The 8468-nt window shown below is 30.7% G+C and overlaps 1 pseudogene across 1 annotated transcript; it reads left to right on the top strand.

The window, feature by feature from the left end:
* Positions 1-646: 646 nt before the first annotated feature.
* LOC104738201 (protein neprosin-like) lies at positions 647-3674 on the top strand (annotated as a pseudogene). Its single transcript, XR_015577327.1, has 7 exons — positions 647-834; positions 926-1012; positions 1148-1438; positions 2629-2790; positions 2854-2907; positions 3004-3137; positions 3258-3674. The product of XR_015577327.1 is annotated as a protein neprosin-like (transcript).
* The last annotated feature ends 4794 nt before the right edge of the window (positions 3675-8468 follow it).

Here is an 8468-nt window from a genome sequence, read left to right as displayed (position 1 = left end):
AAAAATAAACTATCAGTACTATGATATTTCAATACGAGTTAAATCCTCATTTTAATGTTTTAACAACATCAATATAAAATATGTCGAATCAAGATGATTTAATTAGGATTGTAGTAAAGAAAAATTATTGTGCATTATATAAGTACTATGATATTTCAATACGAGTTAAAATAGCACATTAACAAAAAAAACTTAAAAAAAAATTATCCCACGATACACCTCGAATCATAATCTACTATATCATAAAATAGGATGATAAAGTCTTGTGTGGAACTGGGAAACGAAATGAATAATTATATCTTGATATGTCAATCAAAAGAAAGCATCAATTTCAAAGGAAAATTAGCGAAAAAAGATTAAATATGAGTAACTGTTAAAAAAGATAGTCAAAGCATTAATTTGGGTGCAACAAAAATAAAAAGGTCAAAAGTCAAAACAAAATAGAGTAGCTAATAATTATAGAAGCATTCAAATATATTTGGTAAGTTGACCAAATATTTTCCAAATCTGCAGATGATTATTTAATAAGTAGATATGAGGTTTCCGTTTTTCAATCTTTGTGTGTGGATACTTATAATAATAATATTAATTAAAAAATAACCATTTTCTTTTGTGAACTCTATAAGTATGAAGGTTCAAGATTCAATCTAGAATGAAGGTCCAAGTCTACATCCTTCAATCTAGAAAGAAAAAAACAAGAGAAAGACCGAGATGAGATTGTTTTTAATGTTTGTGATTCTTTTTGGCTTTTACAGTGAAGCCTATGGGAAATGTTCTTTAGATATCGACATGAAATTGAAGGCTCTTAATAAGCCTGCGTTGAAGACCATCAAGGTATGGACTGAACCTGAATGCAAATATATAACATCTTGTGTATATTTTTTTCGTTTATGATCGAGTTCCCAAATTCGATCATATATTGTAGAGTGAAGATGGAGATATAATAGATTGTATAGATATCTACAAACAACATGCCTTTGATCATCCCACTTTAAGGAACCATAAGATTCAGGTAAACAAATTGTACACCCACCTATTTAGTTTTTATGCTCAAATTACGTGTAAGTTGTTCCTTTATACATAGGCATGCATGCTTAGCTTATTAACAAAAAAAAATAAAAAAAAACTTAAACATTTATGCATGCAGATGAAACCGAGTGTCGTATTTGGTGAAAAGAAGACTAAAATTCCAAACAACGGTTCTTCAGAACAAATACAAATAACGTATCAGGTTTGGTTAAAATCTGGAACCTGTCCCACTGGGACAATACCGGTTCGTAGAGTTAGTCAAGAAGACATAAGCAGAGCCTCTTCACCTTCTCGTTTTGGGAGAAAACCTCCTCATAGATATAGTTATCTCGACAACGCACTTCAGCGCAAGGGTAATTTCAATATAACAGCTGAGAAAACAAACCAAGTCGGCGCATACTATCGATCGGTACGTACAATGTCTAAGGTGTTAAATAAAGAAAGTTAATTTATTTTATTTTGCTACTCATTTTTTTTTTCATTTCTGATTTTCTTTTTTAACTGGGGAGGTTTCGGTTATATGGTAAAACAACTTATACCATGAAATTTTCGGATAATTTTCAAAACTATATTTCCAAATTTGGCAGTAAAATAAAATTAATTGAATTGAGCACTTTTTTGTTAAAAATGAATTAATCAGTGAAGTTATGACATCTAGTTACCAAAACTAAACCATATTAAAAGCCTTTTTTTGATCAAAAACTAATAGAATCTTCATGGGAATTTTGCACCCACACCCACTTTCTCCAAAACTATTTACAACAACACCTACTTTCTACTACTCATATACTTTTCTCAAGTTTAATTACATATTACCCATCACTCCTTCTATTCTCTCTCTCTCTCTCTCTCTCTCTCTCTCTCTCTCTCTCTCTCTCTCTCTCTCTCTCTCTCTCCACATCAGATTTTATTTTCATAATTTAGTAATTAACAAAAAAAAAATCCAAAAACAAAATAAGAATTTGGTCACAATTTATTTTAAAAAAAAAATCAGATATCTTATTTACCGTAAAAAACAATTATTACTTTTTAGTTCCCAAAATATATCAAAACAAATAATATTTATGCTATAAAATCCTAATTACTCTACCGCACCTCTCATGATCTTAGTTAAAATAGTCCTAAAATCAATCTCAATTAAACAACTCATGAATTTAAATTTTAGGTGTTCCACCATATATTTTCACAAAAATATTTTAAATTTATCAGTTACAAATTATTTATTTTCCAAACTTATTAATTATTGTAAAAAAGCTATTCGTCAAAAACTATTAGAGCTCCGATAAAAATAAAATCATGTTAATTGATACATTTCTTTTCCAAAAAAAAAAGACATGTACAATGCTAAAAAAAAGAAATAAAGGTAAAAGAAAGAGCACGTTCTTTCTGTTCTACAAAACAAAAACAAAAATCGAAATACACATTTAAGAAAAATAAAAATAAAAAAAAAACTAAAAAAAACAAAAGTAACCGCCACTTAACGTCACATAATTTAACATAATATATTAACGAGAAATTAACAACATATGTTAAACTATCTGAAAATAAACAATCTTCATCCGGTTAACTAAAAACACTTATTCTTTGTTGATGATACAGGAGGCATTTATTGTCACCATAGGATCCGATTTTGTGGGAGCCCAATCTGATATAAATGTTTGGAACCCTCCAAGGGTTTAGGCTAGCGACTACAGCTCTGCTCAGATATGGCTAGTTGGTGGTGTCTCAGATATTTTTGAGAGCCTAGAAGCTGGTTGGATGGTACGTTCTGTTACTTTGCTTTAAAACTAAACCGTTAACTAATTGACAATAAACCTATTTCAGGTGAATCCAGCCGTTTTTGGAGACTACCGCACACGTCTCTTCATCTCATGGACTGTGAGTAACACCTATAAAAACATTTACCAACTTTGAAACATTTTTAAATGCCTTATGTGAGTTTATAACTACTCTTTGATCTATTTGGATTTGCAGAAAGATGGATACAAAAGCACAGGGTGCATCAACCTCTTATGAGCGGGTTTTGTGCAAACAACTAAAAGTTTTGCTCTTGGTGCAGCCGTTGAACCTCGCACGAGCAATATATCATCACCGTTAGCGTGTTCCTGGTAACATTTTCTAGTTTATAAAAGTCCCTCACATAATTAAAACATATTGAAACACTTTTCGTATATTTGTCTTGGTGAATACCCCAATAATGTTTCACCGTCGACGGTATTAATTTGCAGGATCCAAAAAGTGGGAACTGGTGGTTGACTTGCGGAAACAACGTAATGGGTTATTGGCCAGGTACATTGTTTAACAGCCTCAAATACAGAGCAACCGGTGTGCAGTGGGGTGGAGAAGTCCATAGCCCTAACATAGGGAAGAAGCCACACACAGAAACTTCAATGGGGAGCGGACAATGGGCAAATTACCTCTATGGCAAAGCTTGTTACCACACCAACCTTAGAATCATGGACAATTCCTTGCAGATCAAGTACCCTAAATATCTATCGGAATACGTTGATGAGAAAAATTGTTACTCTACAAAGCTTTACCAGAAAACATATATGGAAGAACCCCACTTGTACTTTGGGGGACCTGGCAGGAACCGCCTTTGTAATTAATCTCATGCTGATAGTCTCACCTATTTTAAGTTGGAATTACATATGTCCATGACAAAAAGTCACAAACTAACAAAATACAAATGAAAAAGAAAGTTAATAAAACAATTATTTAAAAAAATAATAATAAAGAATTACAATTGCATTCCAACTAGGCGCTGTTGGAGAGTTTGTATCAAAAAAAAAAATTATTTTTTGTCATCTGAAATTATATTAAGGTCTTCAACTTACCTATTGGTTACAATACTATGAAGACAAAAGTCTCTTGATACTAATTAGCCTACATTAGCAACACCAACAAGACAAACTTGAGGGGTCTACACAAAAAGAATACCCAAAGAATAAACCAAAAAGACCGAAAGTTTCAAGGACTTTGAAAGCCACTTGATCCTGCACTTGATGGGAATATTCCAAAACAACTGCATCTTCAAACAGAAGTCAAACCTCCCCCAATGCATATGTTTTTTTAATGTTCAAACATAAGTTCATGACTTTTTGGACCATCTTTGCTAGTAAATCTGAGTTTCATAGCTGAAGTCTGAAGCACCACTGCACACTATAGCTGTCAAATATGCAGATTCTTATTAATTTGTATATAATACGTTTTGAACCCACATTACGTTTATTTGATATATTTAGATTAAATTATATACAACTGATGATAATTACGAAATAATATCTTATTAAAATTTTAAATTACTATTAAAACAATAATTTTATTTCAAATACATAATTCAAAAAAAATATAAAAATCAATTGTGTTTAATAATCAAATCTGATTAAACAAATCATGAACCAATTTTTTATCATATTCAGTTGAACGCCACAACTTATGTCTTCATGTTTTTTTCATTTTAATATTCATATTATTTCTTCTCATTTTCATTGTCAATTTTGCATTTTAGTTGTCATCGTTACTTTCACCATCCGCTTCTTCGTTAATTGTACTCTTATTCTTTCTTTTTCTTGTCTCCTTTTTTCCTTTCTTCCTCTGAATAATCATTCAAAACCTTTTTGTTTTAAAGTACCACACAACTTACTTTTTGTTTTAAATTACACACACCTTATTCTCAGCAAACTCCAACCCCAAAAACATTGTCTTTTTCTTGTAAGATATGTGCAATTCATGAAGACCAACATAGCCACTACATGTATACAATTATTGATTGATACTTTCATCCATATATTCGGTTGTAGATCCACACTTCTGGAAACTTCTCAAACCAATAATGATACTATAACTTTTTCTAGAGTTTAAATATTTATAGTATTTTAAACTTTCTATGAAATTTAAGTATTTATAAAATTTTAAACATTATATAAAGTTTCATATATATAATATTTGAACCTTATAAAATTTCAATATTTTAAACCTTTTAAATTTAAAAATTATGACATTTTTAAAAAACTTTAAAGTTTCAAAATATTATAATTTTCAATTTTTAAAAATATAATGTTTTGAAACTTTTAAACAGTTTTATTTTGCTCAATAAAACATCGGATTAAACTGAATATAACTCTTAAATTTGGACGCTTGACAAATCAAGCTACCAGCTCATTCTTAGTTGGAAGCACATTAATATTATTTCTTATGATTGTGAACATTGTCTAAAACTTTTCTATCCGATGTGGGACGTTGTATATATTTATTTTATTTCTATAGATTAAAGTATTTCCTTTTACTAAAAAATCTTAATAACTAGATTAGGACCCGCAAATCGTGCAATTTTTAAAATTATTTAGTAAAATTAAAATTTTAAAAAATATATAAACATTTTTGTAAGTGAAATATATTTTTCGAAAATAAAAAGATAGATATTATTACTTTTAATACACAAATTTATATTATTTTTATTTTAAAATTATTTTTACAATTCTTAAAATAACCTCAAGCTAAATTATCAACCACCAAAATATTTTTCAAACATTAACCATTATGAATATTATTATTGTCAAATTTTAAAACTTTAAATAATTTATATAAAAACTGTTTTACATGCTATCAACCCGTCAAAGCGTCATCTTATTAGAAACAACATACAATTTTACTTTATGTTTTATCACTAATAAAGTGTTCTTACACCCTAAAATATTTTATTTTAAAATACGCTCTTTATCACCACCTACAAAATGTATTTGTGAACAAATTAAAGAATTTTTTGTCTCTTTACTTTCACTTTGACATAGTTTATTTTCACCAATAAAATTTTTAGTGACAGTTTGTTTCACCATTTAAAGTGTTTACTCAAAAAAAAAATTTGGATGAAAAACTGAAAAAAAAAATATCTACAGGATTGCAATGAGTTTATGACCAACCCAATAAAATTTGAGAAATTAAAAGACAGTTAAACAAAAAAAATTATAACCATGATGGTATAGGAGTCTTAGATAATTTATAGATATCTTATTATATAAAGTTGGGTTTTGAAAGTTAGTCATTAACAAGATTTTGACATGTGTCAAGTTATCAGTCTGAGATTTTGAAATGTGTAAATATTTAATAGAAAGAATTTGATTACAACAAAAAGAAAATATTTTGTTTTTAAAAATAGTAATAACGTAAAAATATAATTATAAAAAATTTCAGAATTTAGAAAAAAAAACAAAGTTTTTTAAAATAATTATAAGGAGATTATATATATATATATTTCATAAAATTCGAAATTATAATATTATTTACTTATTTTTAATTTTAAGTGATTAATTATTAAAAAATAGAAAAAGGATTAAGGAAAATATACTTTTAATTATTTATTCTAAATTTTGTACTCACTTCTATATAATCAAAGACCGCCTCATATTTAAATAATTTATTCAAAACATTGCTTTCAACTTTGTTTAATTGGGAATATATTTTAATGGGAAGGTAATTTTTTCTTATTTTCTTAAACCAAAATTTTCTACTACTTTCTCCTATTTCAGTTGGGAATAGGTAAGATTACTATGTTGACCAAAAAAAATATTAATATATGATTCTTCTTTTTCTAATACTGTATTTTAAAATTTATTGTAGTATTTTTAGATTGTTTTAATTTGTATTTTAATCTTTGAATGATTTGGGATTCATATATTAGCATGCTTATAATTTTCTATTGTTTCTTTAATTATGCCAAATTAATTTGTTTTTCAATTTCTCAACCTTGATTGGTTGGTCATAAACCTTTTTTTTTAGCAAACATAATTGTTACCATTATTTATTCAATCCCAAAGGGAGATAACGAATAGAAGCTCATCAACCTAATGAATTGATAAAATACGCTAATCAAACACAAGCGTACAACAAACATAGATAGATATATTGAAAAAAAAAATCGTTGTTGATAGATCTAGAGGAGCTCAAAGACTCTGACACCCAGCTTAGCAGAAATGTTTAAAAGAATTGATTTAGCCACATACGTCACCAAAATGCACTTATTTTTTCAGTCAAGGGTCTTGAGAGAACTTCATGATGGGTGACCTTTCTGGAAGTTATTGTCGAAATTGTGTGATTGAGGACAAAACACAGGAAAATATCATTTGTTGATTTGTAAGGTTGGTAATCAAGTTTTTAAAGACTTCCACACATAACAAACCGGCCATCGAATATGGGTTGGTCCACAAGCCGGGAATAGATGTAGGGCCCACTTGGGAAGGTGGGCACTAAACAATGTGGCGGTTGAAGCATTACAGAGACAGAGGCTACATTATGGTGTTTCAAAGACACTTCCACAAATACATTGAGAAATTTAGCATTAGTTACTATCAAAAGATTTTTTGACGATTGAAAAAGGTTTTGACGTTTATTGGTCGTTGGAGCAAGCTATTTTGAGATAGCAAAAAGGCGTGAACATTTTCTCTCCACACAGGATAAGGGCAGAGCCGAGGTTCTCTCTATGGTGGAGAAGGTTGGACACAAGGTTATCTACCCAACAGAGGAAGGTGGAGGAGGTTGGAAGCAAGGTTATCTCTCCAAGGGAGGAAGACGGAGTGTAACATCCGTGAACCAAATAGTGTGATTTGGGGATGGGTGTCGATCGACACCATGGGTGTGTCTATCGACACCAGCTTTTCTGGTTCGACCAGATTGTTTTATTTTGCGATTTTGGGTTGGCTTGGTTTATTTGGTTTGTCTAAACCGGGTATATAAGTGGAGAAGAGACCCAGGTCGAGGGTATATGTGTTTTGTCGCCGTTTAGAGAGAGTTAGAGGGAGAAAAGTGTTCTAGAGAGTTTGGAGGTTTTTTTGTGAGATTATTGGCTTCGATTGAGAGATTTGTTGCCGTGGAGTGAAGACCTTGTGCTAGGAACAAATGAGAAGGCTTCTAAGGGTTGGATTTGTCGTTGTTGAGTCAGAATCTTCCTGCAAAAGAGGTGAGTGCTTGACCATGGCTGATCTAAGCCTGAGATCTCCTTGGTTATGATTGTTCTTTGTTGTTTGTTGTGTTTTGGTTACGTGTTTTGGTTGTTTTCATGTTTCCTTAGGTTCCTGAAGCATTTGGGAGAGTTTGGGATGGATTGGAGATGATTGGGAATGGAGATTCTACGATCGGCTTCGAGCAGAACGTGTCTGTGGGGTCGGTGTCGATCGACACCAAATGGGTGTCGGTCGACACCATGTTTAGGCCTGTGTTGATCGACACCTATCTGGTGTCGGTCGACACCAACTTGTGTGATTCATGATTTCCTGGTTTGTTGTGTTTGTTTGTTGTTTGTTAAACATTGGAATCTCAGTTGCTTGTGTGTATAGCCCAGTAGATGGAAGGATTGCCTCACTAAGTGTTTATGACAATACTCATGCATCTCAATTTGGGTTTGTGGTGCATGTGAAGGCAAGGTTTGTTCGTGGAATCAAGGC

This window comes from Camelina sativa, chromosome 13 (assembly GCF_030686135.1).
Source record: "Camelina sativa cultivar CO46 ecotype springtype chromosome 13, ASM3068613v1".
Classification (NCBI taxonomy): Eukaryota; Viridiplantae; Streptophyta; class Magnoliopsida; order Brassicales; family Brassicaceae; genus Camelina; species Camelina sativa.
This window is presented reverse-complemented; position numbering and strand designations above follow the sequence as displayed.